Source organism: Petaurus breviceps, unplaced genomic scaffold, assembly GCF_028583685.1.
Source record: "Petaurus breviceps papuanus isolate PSGF00001 unplaced genomic scaffold, PetGlider_PUasm1.0 470, whole genome shotgun sequence".
NCBI lineage: Eukaryota > Metazoa > Chordata > Mammalia > Diprotodontia > Petauridae > Petaurus > Petaurus breviceps.
Window position 1 is genome coordinate 6,618,566 of NW_027186350.1, and position 11,686 is coordinate 6,630,251.

Here is an 11,686-nt window from a genome sequence, read left to right on the forward strand (position 1 = left end):
CATACAAATAAATAGCTATTTCATTATGTGAATTAACGGTCTTTTAGCTATAATTCACAATAATTTTTATTAAGGTTCTTATTAGCTCCTATAGTCTAGTGGTCTAGTACACCACTGTGGTGGTCCCCTACTGTAGAAGTCCCTCAAATTATATGAGCACTAGTCATAGACTTCTATCATCTCTAAACTGTAATGGTAATGTATTTTTGCTTAATAGGAATATCTTTCCCTTCCATTAATAGGCCCATGTGACCTGCTTAAGTCACATGAATTTGGGTCACATGAAGTCTGTGGTGAGAAGAATTTGCAGAATGGGTGGAGTATGAAGGGTGGAACAGAGCCCAGAGGAAGTTGGTCAGAGCAGTTAGAGCTGAAGGAGAGAGAGGAAGCAGGCAGAGAAGTCAGTGTTTCTTTGTGGGAAGGTCCTAGCAGGGGGAAGGCTTGAGGATGGCAGTGCCTCCTGTGTTATTATTGTGTATATATTTCTTTGTTGCTATGATGGATTTGGCTTTCTGGTGTTGGGATTCGACTTTCTGGTGTTTGAAGAAATGTTTTGGTTCTGTCTTCCATGTGGAGAGTCTGTTATATTTTGCAATTCAGAATTATGCTGGCATATTGATAGCTGCTTTAGGCACTGCAAAAATCACATTCATGCTACATAAGCCCAGAAAAAAAACCAACCTTTATTTTTTTCATATTAAACATATTTTCACATTAGTCATGTTGTAAAGAAGAATTAGAATCAATGAGAGGAACCATAAGAAAGAAGAAATAGAACAAAACAAAAAGAGAGAGCAAATAGTATGTTTCAATCTGCATTCAAACTCCAAAGTTCTTTCTCTGGATGTGAAGAGCATTTTCCATCATAAGTCTTTTGGAGTTGTTTTAGGTCCTTGCATTGCTGAGAAGAACTAAGTCTATCAAAGTCAGTCATTGCACGATGTGGCTGTTATTGTGTACAATGTTCTGCTTCTGCTCATTTCACTCAGCATCAGTTCATATAAGTCCTTCCAGGTTTTTCTGAAGTCCACCTGCACATCATTTCCATAGTATTCTATTACATTCATATTATCACAACTTCTTCAGCCATTCCTCAATTGATGGACATCCTTTCAATTTCCAATTCTTGGCTACCATAAAAAGAGTTGCTATAAATATTTTTGTACATGTGGGTCTTTTTTTCATTTGTGTGATCTCTCTGGGATACAGACCTAAAAGTGGTATTGCTGGGTCAAAAGATATACACAGTTTTATAGCCTGTTGGGCTAATTGGTCTCCAGAATAGTTGGATCAGTTCACAACTCCACCAACAATGCATTAGTGTTCTAGTCTCCCCACATCTTCTCCAGCATTTATCATTTTCTTGAAAAACCCAATCTTTAAGTAAACATACAAGTAAGGTATCACTGAACACTTGATGGGTGCAACCTGCAGCAAGACAGACAGGGTTTCTGTTCTGCTCTGTTCTGTTGAGAACTATCTCAGGCATTGGATTCATATAACTCCATTTGATCTAACACAGGTAGGGTAGGCTTGCAGATATTAGCACATGAGGAGGGGCATTAGGGATTGGAAGGGAGAACTGGGGCTAATATTATGAAACCTCAATCAAAATCTACCTTTTAAAAATATTTTTGCAGTATCCCATGCTTAGGATGAAGGGGAAGATAAGAAGAAAATAAGATTTAAGTTAGGAATAAAAAAAATTTTAAACCCAACTTTCAGGAGATTTCCTGACCTCTGTATAAAAATCAGCCCAATTTCTAACAGTCGCTGTCTCAGGCATTAATTGGGAAGAATTCATCCTCAGAACAACCCTGATTGTGTGGGGAGGGATGAGAAGATGGAATATTTTTGTGAGGACCAAATGGCAAAATGTAATTTTTCATCTTGGCAATCCCTCCATAGAGGGAAATGACTGTGACATGGAAAGTAAATTTCTTGAGGGCAGGGATAGTTTCACTTTTGCTTTTGCTTCCCAACACCTACTGATGGGGGACTGGATCACAATAGGTTCAGCAGGAATTCTGATCTTATCTAAGACCAGAAAACCTGCAATAGCATCTGGAAAGAATTCAAGGTCTCAGGCTTAATTGGAGTGAGAGTTGTAGAAGTTTAGTGTTACACTTCCATGAGAACCGGGCAAGAGTCCTTTAGGGGACCTGAAAGTGAGAGGGGTACATGCTTTTACCTTTAAAAGGTAGGGCTGCCATTGTCAGGGCTGACCAGAGGGGAGGGGCCTCAGTGCATAGACAAAGGTCAGAGCTGACCAAGAGCATGTGAATAGATAGTTTAGATAAGATTTGGGCCAGGCCAAAGGAGACAAAAGGCAAGGATAAAGGAGGGTGTGGGCCAGGCCCAGAAGAAATGAAGAGATTAAGTAAGAACAAAGGGGTCACAGGGTGCTGCCTAGGTGGAGTGTGGGATAGGGAGAAGGGGCAGAGCTCAAGGATGGGAAAGGACAAATTGCAGTTACAACTGAACAGACTGGTTTTACAAGTTGGTTTCACAAATTGATCTAGACCCCAGGTATCCCATCACTACCACAGTCATGGCACATAGGAGACACTTTACAAATGCTTGTTCATTGAGTGATTGATTAAAATTTATCCGTAGAAGTCTGGAGTACAAGAGTGTGATATCTGAGCAAGAGTTCAGCACTTGAGCTGTCAGGGGTAGGGAATCTGCAGCCTTCAGGCCATTTGTGTCCTTCTAGGTCCTTGGGTATGGCCTTTTAACTGAGCGCAAGTTTTGGTTTGGCTTTTTGGGGTTTTTTGAGTCCAAGTTTTACAGAACAAATTCTTTTATTAAGGGGATTTGTTCTATGAAGTTTAGGTTCAGTCAAAGGGCCACACCTGAGGGCCTAGAGGGCCACAGGCTCCCCACCCCTTCAAGACCCATTAGGACTCTCAACCTTTCAGCAGGTTGCAATATTCTTTCTGACCACCAGAGGGTAAGCAAAGCCCAAACTACTCTTTTCAATGGTGCCTAACTGCTTTGTTTTTTGTTTCTGTTCAGCAGCAGAAAATGGCTTCCCCTCCTTTCACATGAGACTTTCAGAACTCAATGAATATACCAATAGACCAACAAAATACTTAAAATATTAATTGCTTCAATTATATTGGCTCAACCCTTCCCCTTTTGAATAATTCTGTTTCTCTATATATTCCTAATGAATTCAGGCAGCCTACTGTACTCTTTATATACATAAAAGTAAAATGGGCACACCCTGCTACTCCTCTGCCAGCTGGAAACCATTTAAGATTGGGACAAACATTGCTACTTTTTTTTTTAATCCTTCACCCCCCAACCTGTTTTTCTGTGCCACCTCCCCCTCTTGCCTACTAGATTATGGGGTGGTCATATTCCTCAAGTTTGAAGGACAGAGAGATAAAGTGTCTCCCAGCACAATTACAACCATTGCTAGACAGGATTCACTACAGCCATTGGAAGTCTGCAGCTTAGTACTCTAGCTGAGGGTGGCTTTTTACCTTTCCACTGGTATCTCCTCCTCCTCCAATATCAAGGTCTCTCAAATCTCATTGGGTCAGGGGTAAGCTGGAACCAGTTTATGAGAGCAGATTGTTAAATTTTCAGTGGAAGAATTTGCCCTTGGAAATCAGCAATGATACAAACTGGGCTGCAGGTTCCCCACCCTACAAGCTCAAGGGCTTGATTTATTGTTTTGTTAACTGTCTAGTGATAGAGAAAACATCAATAATGCAGACTAAACTTAAAAGTAGGGTCTGACAGTATTTTTTTTCTCCCAAGAACTCCTTGTTAAAAATTTACCAGCATACTGCTGCCCAGTAGACATCTAAGGTGGTCATAAATCACGGCTAGTCTCCTTTGATATTGTCTTCTGTCATAGGGAGAATTAGCAAAGCACCCTAGGATAGCACTTTATCATAGAAATGTTTTCAGAATCTACTTCATCTTTTTCTCTTTGAATCTTCCAGGCCCTTGAGAGATCCAAAGAGGCAGAGAAAACAAAATAGACTTCCACAAGCATTCTATGGGCATGTGCAATGGGTCGGGCTCCTCTGTGTCCCAAAACAAAGAGAAATTAAGAAAACAAGAGTCCCTGGCATCCAGTAACAAGATAGTGTACAGGTTCCATGTGGTTTCAACCAGAAGCCAGAAGCAGGTACCTGGGATCCAAATAGCAAAGAACCTTATTTCTCCAGAGAGAAGTAATAAAGGAGGTAGCTAAGACCTGAAGCTGAAATAGAATTGAGTAGGCAAGAAATGTCTGGGAGAGTGTTTAATAAATCTATGAATTTGAGCTTTTTAGGGGTGACATGAAAGAATAAATTTAAAATTGAATTCAAAGGACTTTTCCAGACAAGATAGCTCTATCTGAATAGAAGGCAGACCACCCAAGTCCCACATACTTACTCTAGCAAAATTCACTCTAAACCAAAAAAAGATCAAGAAAGCCAGTAAAAAAGGACAGTAAATGACTCTAAAAAAACCTAAAAAATCCAGAAGCACACAGGCAATAAAAAAGGAAGCCCCAACAACATAGACAGTGCCAGTACAGAGTAGTCTCTCAGTGGAACCAAGAGGCTGGGTATGTGTAGCCTTCAAGACTCCATGTCCAGCAACATCAACAGTTGAGGTAACCCCTGAAAAAACCCCAGGTGGTGGAAAGCCCCAGGATAGGGAAGTTGGAAGCTTTGAGTAGGTGCTACTGTACTCAGACTGAGACAGCCCAGACCCAGGGACTGATATCCCTAACACTCTGTCCTGAGACACCAGAGAGGGTCCCCAAAATTAAACAATCTGAACCTGAAAGGTACAGGAGAGCTTAACTCCAGAAGATGGAAGTCCATGCTAGAACCTAAAAGATAACAAAGAAACTGAACAGCACTAACTATCACCCCAAAAGCCCAGCATACAGCAGAGCCTGATCTTGCCACAAAGCCCCAATGGAGGAGCTAAAAACTAGAAAGATGAATAAGGCAAAGAAAATAACCAGAAAAACAAAACAAAACAAATGTACCATCAAAATTAAATGTCATCAAAGGATATTGAGAAATAGGGGTCCTAAATGTGGATTGGTTCTGTTGTAAGGTCTCGAAAAGGGGGGTGGTGGGTGGGAAGAAAAGAGGATAAGAAGAATAAAACTAGTGTAGAAAGGAGAAAGAGGGTGAAACTTATTATTTCCCATAATTGGGGGTGTGAGAATAGGAGTATACAAACATGAAGCAAGAGAAAAGGGGGGCAAGAGGAAGAAGCATCTGATCACCCTCTCTCTTCTCTGAAATTGACAAAGGAGGGTTGAACACACACAGGTTACCATAGAAATATATAACACTCCACAACTAAGACATAGAGGTGGCATCATAGATAGAACACTGGACTCGGAGCAGGCCATCACAACCTGCAGCAAGCCAAAGGATTTCCTCTACATACAAAGGATGTTTTCCTCTACATTTTTCATGGGGCACCTGAAATCCTTTGGTGTGTAGCAAGCAGCCTGAGGGCCACAAGCCACACCAGCCACACCAGCCACACCAGCCTCAGTTGATGCAGGCCTGACTCAGAGTAAAGAAAACCTTAGTTCAAACCCTGCTTCAGACATTTACTAGCTGTGTCACCCTTGCCTTGACAATTCACTTAACCTGTTTCAGCCTCAGTGTCTTTGTTAAGTAAAGTGGGAATGGACAATAATACCCACCTCACTGGACTGATGCAAATATCAAGTGAGGTAATATGTATGAAGCACTTTGCAAACCTTAAACTAGCTAGCTAGCATAATCCCTATCAGCAGGGAAATGAGTGGGGATGAAGATTGGGGTAGGGCTAGTAGGGCACTGGCTGAGCAGGAAGAATATACCTAGGAGGGAATAGCCACAAGGAAAATAACCTTCCTGATCCTGAAAGAGATATTAAAGGGGGGAGGGGAGAGAGAGAAAAAAGAACTAGACTCTAAAGGGCTGCCTCATATTGCCTCTTAGACAATTTGAGAAATGGCTTAAGAAATTGTGGTATATGAATATAATGTAATACTATTACAGCATAAGAAATGATGAAAGTAACTATTTCAAAAAATTTTCAGTAGAATGAACTGACACAGAATGAAGTAAGCAGAACCAGGACAGCAGTTTATACAAGAACAGCAACATTGAAAAAAAAATTTTGGAAAGTCTTAAGAGTTAGGATCAATGCAATGGCCAACTGGGAGTACACAGAACTTATAACGGTGCATGTTACCCATCTATTGACAGAGGGGTGGATACAGGGGGCTGGAAGAAATAGTTTTGGAAATGGCCACTGCGTGGATTATTTGACTATGCATTTTTATTACAAGAGGCTTTTTTTTCCCTCTTCCTTTCTCTCAGCTTTTAATTGGGGCAAGAGAATGAGGGGAGAAGGGTTGCCAATAGGGAAGACCAAAAATGGCCATTTATAATGAGAATGGGAATTTGAAGATCTTCCCTGCCCCTTAATGGACCTAGCGGGGAGTTTGAAGACCTGCCCTGCTTTGAAAGTAAATTCTGCCCCCCAATAGGCTGAATGTAATCACATGGAGCCTGTGATGGAGGGAATTTGCTGAAGGGTGGAGCAGAGCCCACAGGAAGCTTCCCTGCTGTGAAGATAAGCTCTGTCCCCTAATAGGCTGAGTGTGGTCATATTGAGCCTGTGGTGGGAGAAGTTTGCTGAAGTGAAGCAGAGCCCACAGGAAGTTGGTGGTCAGAGCTAGCCAGAAGGTAGGAGAGAGAGGAGGACCTCAGTCAAGGAGATAGAGAGGTTTGTGAGTAACTATTAATCTTGTATTTGTTTGTGGGAAGGCTGAAGGATGCTGTGGCTCTCAGTGTTATTAAGGCTTCTGAGTATCTTTGGTACTATGATGGAATCGTCTTACTGGTTTTGGGATTTGGTTTTCTGGTGTCTAAATAAATGCTTCAGTTCTACCCTCTATCTGGAGAGTTTGAGATTGAACGTCATGAGATACTTATAGTCACGGTCTTTATCTTGATGGTGGGCATTGTAAATATTGCATTTGCACTACACCATTATAACCTGTTTTTAAGTAAATAGAAGAGGCAACTAGATGATGCAGTGGATAGAGTACCAGCCCAGAAGTCATGAGTACCTGAGTTCGAATCCACCTCACACACTAGCCATATGAGCTGTAGCAAGTCACTTAACCCTGATAGTCTCCCCCAAATAAATACATAAACAAAAAAGGAGAGAATTACCAAGCTCAAGCAACTTTCCAAAGGACTGCTGCTGTGAACAGCTTTCAAAGTTCTGATTACACAGTATAGTAAACCCTGGATTTATTCAGTAACAAACTAAGACAAAACATTTGCAGAAATTAAAATACAGCATTCACAATGTTATGGCTTAACAACAGTGGCCACATAGTTTTTATCAAAGTGGTCACAGTTTTAAGTAAAAGATTACATTCATTTAGTAACACAATCATTTAGTAAGTCCTTAATTCAATCATCCTTAAGGAGGCATGCCTCCTTAATTGACACAAAGTATAAAGGTCAAAGTCCTCCACCCCTAGGTTACATTGTCTGAATCTGTTCAATCAAAAAGTCCTCTTTCTTCTTAATTCGAGAAGTCCTTAACTCAATCATCTAAATGTAAAGGTCAGAGTTCTCCACCCCTAGGCCACAGTAAGTCATGATTTTCTCAGTTTGCATTAAATACCCAAGGAGAGGTCTTTTCATCTTGACTCTAGGCAGGCTCTCAGCTTCCATGGTTCCTCTTCCATGATCCCAGCTCCTGCCTGAATCTATACAACTGCCACTTGGGTTCAAAGGCAGACAGCTCTCAGTTCTTTGTCCAGCTTCTTGTGCAGTTTCTGTTCCATATTGAAGCTCACAGTGTCTGGTCGACCTTAAATCCTTCACAATTTCTGTGTCTGGGAAGACAAAGCTTAACAAAGCCACAATAACATTCATAATATTGCCAGCATCCTCATCAATTCACTTTCTGCCTGAGAAATCAACATAGACCAACAACAAGGTCTGAGGAATTAACATAAATCATCAGTATGGTCCCAGGACCTCTGAAATCATCAGCAAGACCCTCGTCCAGGATTTCTGTAAACATACAACAAGAAAATCACCTTTCAGGGATTCTGAACCAGCAGCAAGGTTCCAAGGCTTCTGTAACAACAGCACCGTCTAAACTTGACAAATCAGACAAAATAACAAAACAGACAAAGTACTGATACCACAACCATGCCTCCTCCCAGTTCTCCTCTCTTCTCATTCCTCAGTTCTTCTCAATTCTCAGTTCAGTCCTCAGTTCTCATTTCTCTTCTCAGTTCTCAGTTCAGTTCTCAGGTCTCTTCTCTCTCTCCAGCCTCTAGTTACTCACTCCCAACAGTTCTGGCCTCTCTAAGCTTGGGCTTTTCCTTATATACAGTATGAGCTCCTCCCTTTTCTGCCCCTTCCTGTCACATCAACAAGTCCATCCTACTGTGGGATTCACAAGTTCTGGGCCTTAATACTTGACATAATCATGAACTTGGAACAAGGTGCTAAGTACCTGTTTGATTGCAAATACCAGGGGCAGGGAAGATCTTCAAATTCCCATCACTATTACATCAACAAAAGGAAGTTTAAAAGGAAGCAAAGACAAACAGAACAGTTTTGAAAATATAGTGTAAAAATCATTACATCATTTTTTTCCCAGGAAGCAGTATCAAATCTCACAGTTTCCTATGGAATTCTCTTTTTGTGTTCTTCTGTGAATATGAAAATATTCCTCATTTGTCCGTTCAGTGTTAACTTTTCCCTTGCCCCCAACATGAGACTATTTTGATGACATTCCTCCCTTATTTATAACGAGTAGTCATTGTGGATGCTCCTTTAGATGATAACTAAGAACCTTGACCTTCATATGGCATGAAAGAAAAAGTACAAGGACTAAGATCTAATCCTATTTGCTCCCTTTTTTATCTTTCTGGATTTTTCACAGGCAATAAAAACTTCATAGTAAATAAACCAGGGGTGGGGAACCTGTGACCTCAAGGCCCCATTGTGTCTAGGTCCTTGGGTGGGGCCTTTTGACTGAGTCCAAGTTTTACAAAACAAATCCTTTTATTAAGGGGATTTGTTCTGTGAAGTTGGGATTCAGTCAAAAGGCCACACTTGAGGACCTAGACAGTCACATGTTCCCCACCTCTGAAATAAACTTTATGATGTACTTATTCATATGTGTGTGTTACCCCATCCATGGCAGCATGTTTTAAAGCCTGGGACAGGAAGACTTTTTTACTGATTCCAAATGGGACAGTCCCCCACCATAGTCCATGAAGGAAGTAGTGTTTCACTGGCTCACAACTGATTTTTTAACAGTTTATAAAACTCTACCTTATGAAGGTCTTTATTACTTTAAGTATAGTGTGTAAATGTGTGTGTGTGTGTGTGTGTGTGTTTTGGGGGAAGGGGGTCTGTAGTCCTTAATCAATTTTATAAGCTTACAGGATGGAAGCCTTTGTCTGGGATCCAAAAGTTATTTCCCTATGGAAAAAGGGGGGGCATGCCAGTTGGCAATCAGTTTAGATGATAAACACAACTTCTAATCTGTTTTCAGTGATTCGGGCTGCCTCCAAGATCAGGAGAATGGACTTTTGTCAGAGGAGCCATCACTCTTCTAAGATTTATAGACATATACTACACATTTCACTAGGATAAGTGCCTAGGAAATTTTTTTAAGGCAAAAATTTATTAAATATTCAATCATATAAACTAAATTACATTTATTCATCAAATGAACTACATGAATTTAGAAACTAAAATAAATTTATTTTCTAAAAATTAACTAAAATTTAAAATATAAATTTTTTAATGAGACAAAATGACAAAAAAAAATATTTTTTGAAACATCCTATGTTACAGGAAAGCAGCAAGCTGACAGACCAGCATGGCTTTTTAGAGTACATTTTACCTCTTTCTATTCAGAGAATAGACCACAACACAGCCTAACAGAGTTGTATTCTAGGGCTGTCTGGTGGACACCTGTATATTCACAGTCCCTTCCCTCCAGGAATTAGTAAGAGGGGGCCTTGTGGTAGGAGCACATGGGAGTTACATGGGAGCCCATGGCTCTTGAGCACAAGTCAGAGACCAGACACCTGAAAGTGGACTTTCCTAGTCCAAGAAGCAATAGCAGTAGGGCTATTCCCAGCAAAGCACAGAACAAGCAGATATGTGCGTTTCCACTCTGCCTAAAATAGGAATTCACATACACTGTTCCTGAATTCCAGTGTTTCTATGTAAACTGTGTAAAGGAGGGGAGATTCCAGCATACTACCACAGAAGAGAAATTTCATAAATCTCTCTCCCAGTTTATTAGAGAAAGAAAACGATCACATGTGGCTCCTTCAGCTAGAGGATCAATGAAGAGGACCCATGACTTGGAAGAACAAGAGACTTGGATCTTACCCCTTCTAGACCTCACTATTACAGTGAATGACTCGACTACAATATAGAGCCAATGGAAAGAGGCGATGCTTGCTCAGCAGCTCAAAAACATTGATTGCTTTTGGGAGGGGTTATGAACTATTTAAATATTCTATTTATTTTCTCTGTTTATTGACGTCCTTGAATTTTTTGCATCTTCTATATTTTTGTGGGGTAAAATAAAGACTATCTTATACCTGATACCCATAACATTATTGTTTAGTACTTGCAAAATAGCTGACAACTATGTTACCCATATGTAGGCAAACTTAAACATATGAGTCATACCTAATCTAAAGTTGGAGATTTGTTACAGAAAATTCCCAGTGAGGAAACACTGAACCAAAAAGAAAATTACCCTCTTTGGTCAGTCCCAGGATTGGACATGGCCTGTGTGAGAACAAAAACTTTTTTCTTTTCCTTCTTTCTTTTTTTCTTCCTTCCTTTCTTTCTTTCTTTCTTTCTTTTTGTTTTTGTAGGTAGAGGAGGTAGAGTGGGGAGGGATAGAGGTCATGGACCACAGATCACACTTTTAATCCTTAAAACCTGACTTCTCTTTATCCTTGTTTCTTATTCCTTCCAAATCTGAACCTCCCTCTGTTGCTCTTGCCCTCTAAGCCCCTGATAGCTATCACACTAAGTCTGTCAAGGAGAAGTGAACTGGCAAGAACAAGCTAATTCCAAATATCTCTTTTTGGGAGGTCATCTTACATAATGGTTAGAGCATTGGACTTGGCATTAGGAAGAAGTAGGCTCAATTTCCACCTCTGACTCTTAATTTGTGAACATTTAATCTCTTCAAAGTCTCAATTTCCTCACCTAATGTGAGAATAATAATATAGTAGAAAGTACACTCTGGATTTACTCTCCCAAAGTCAGTTCCCTCACCATTCTAGACATATCTCTGAAGGATTGGGGTGGGTCAGGGACACTCTGGAATGCCAAAGACCCCTCATGACACCCACTCAACACTTATATGCCCTTGGAAGTGTAGGTGTTCCTAAGGGTGGTGTTCATCTCTGATTGTTAACAAGTAATAAGAGAAAATGAATATTATAATGAGAGGTGGACCTATTCTAATGAGGGGCTGAGGAATTTGACTTTGATTATTATATCCTTACTTCCAAACCAGTCCCAGACTTCAGGAAATGTAATCAAAGAATTTGTCTGTACCCTAACCTTAGAAGAACACAATGTACTTCCCCACCTGGGTGGGGTCTAAATGAGACTGAGTAGAAAGTTAATCCAAT

The 11,686-nt window shown here is 40.5% G+C and overlaps 1 long non-coding RNA gene across 1 annotated transcript; it reads right to left on the minus strand.

Annotated features, from left to right (window-relative positions):
- Positions 1–663: 663 nt before the first annotated feature.
- Positions 664–3,631, minus strand: LOC138171887 (uncharacterized). Its single transcript, XR_011170994.1, has 2 exons — positions 3,492–3,631; positions 664–1,130 (listed from the first exon to the last, which is right to left on the minus strand). It is a non-coding gene; the product is annotated as an uncharacterized lncRNA (long non-coding RNA).
- Positions 3,632–11,686: the final 8,055 nt, after the last annotated feature.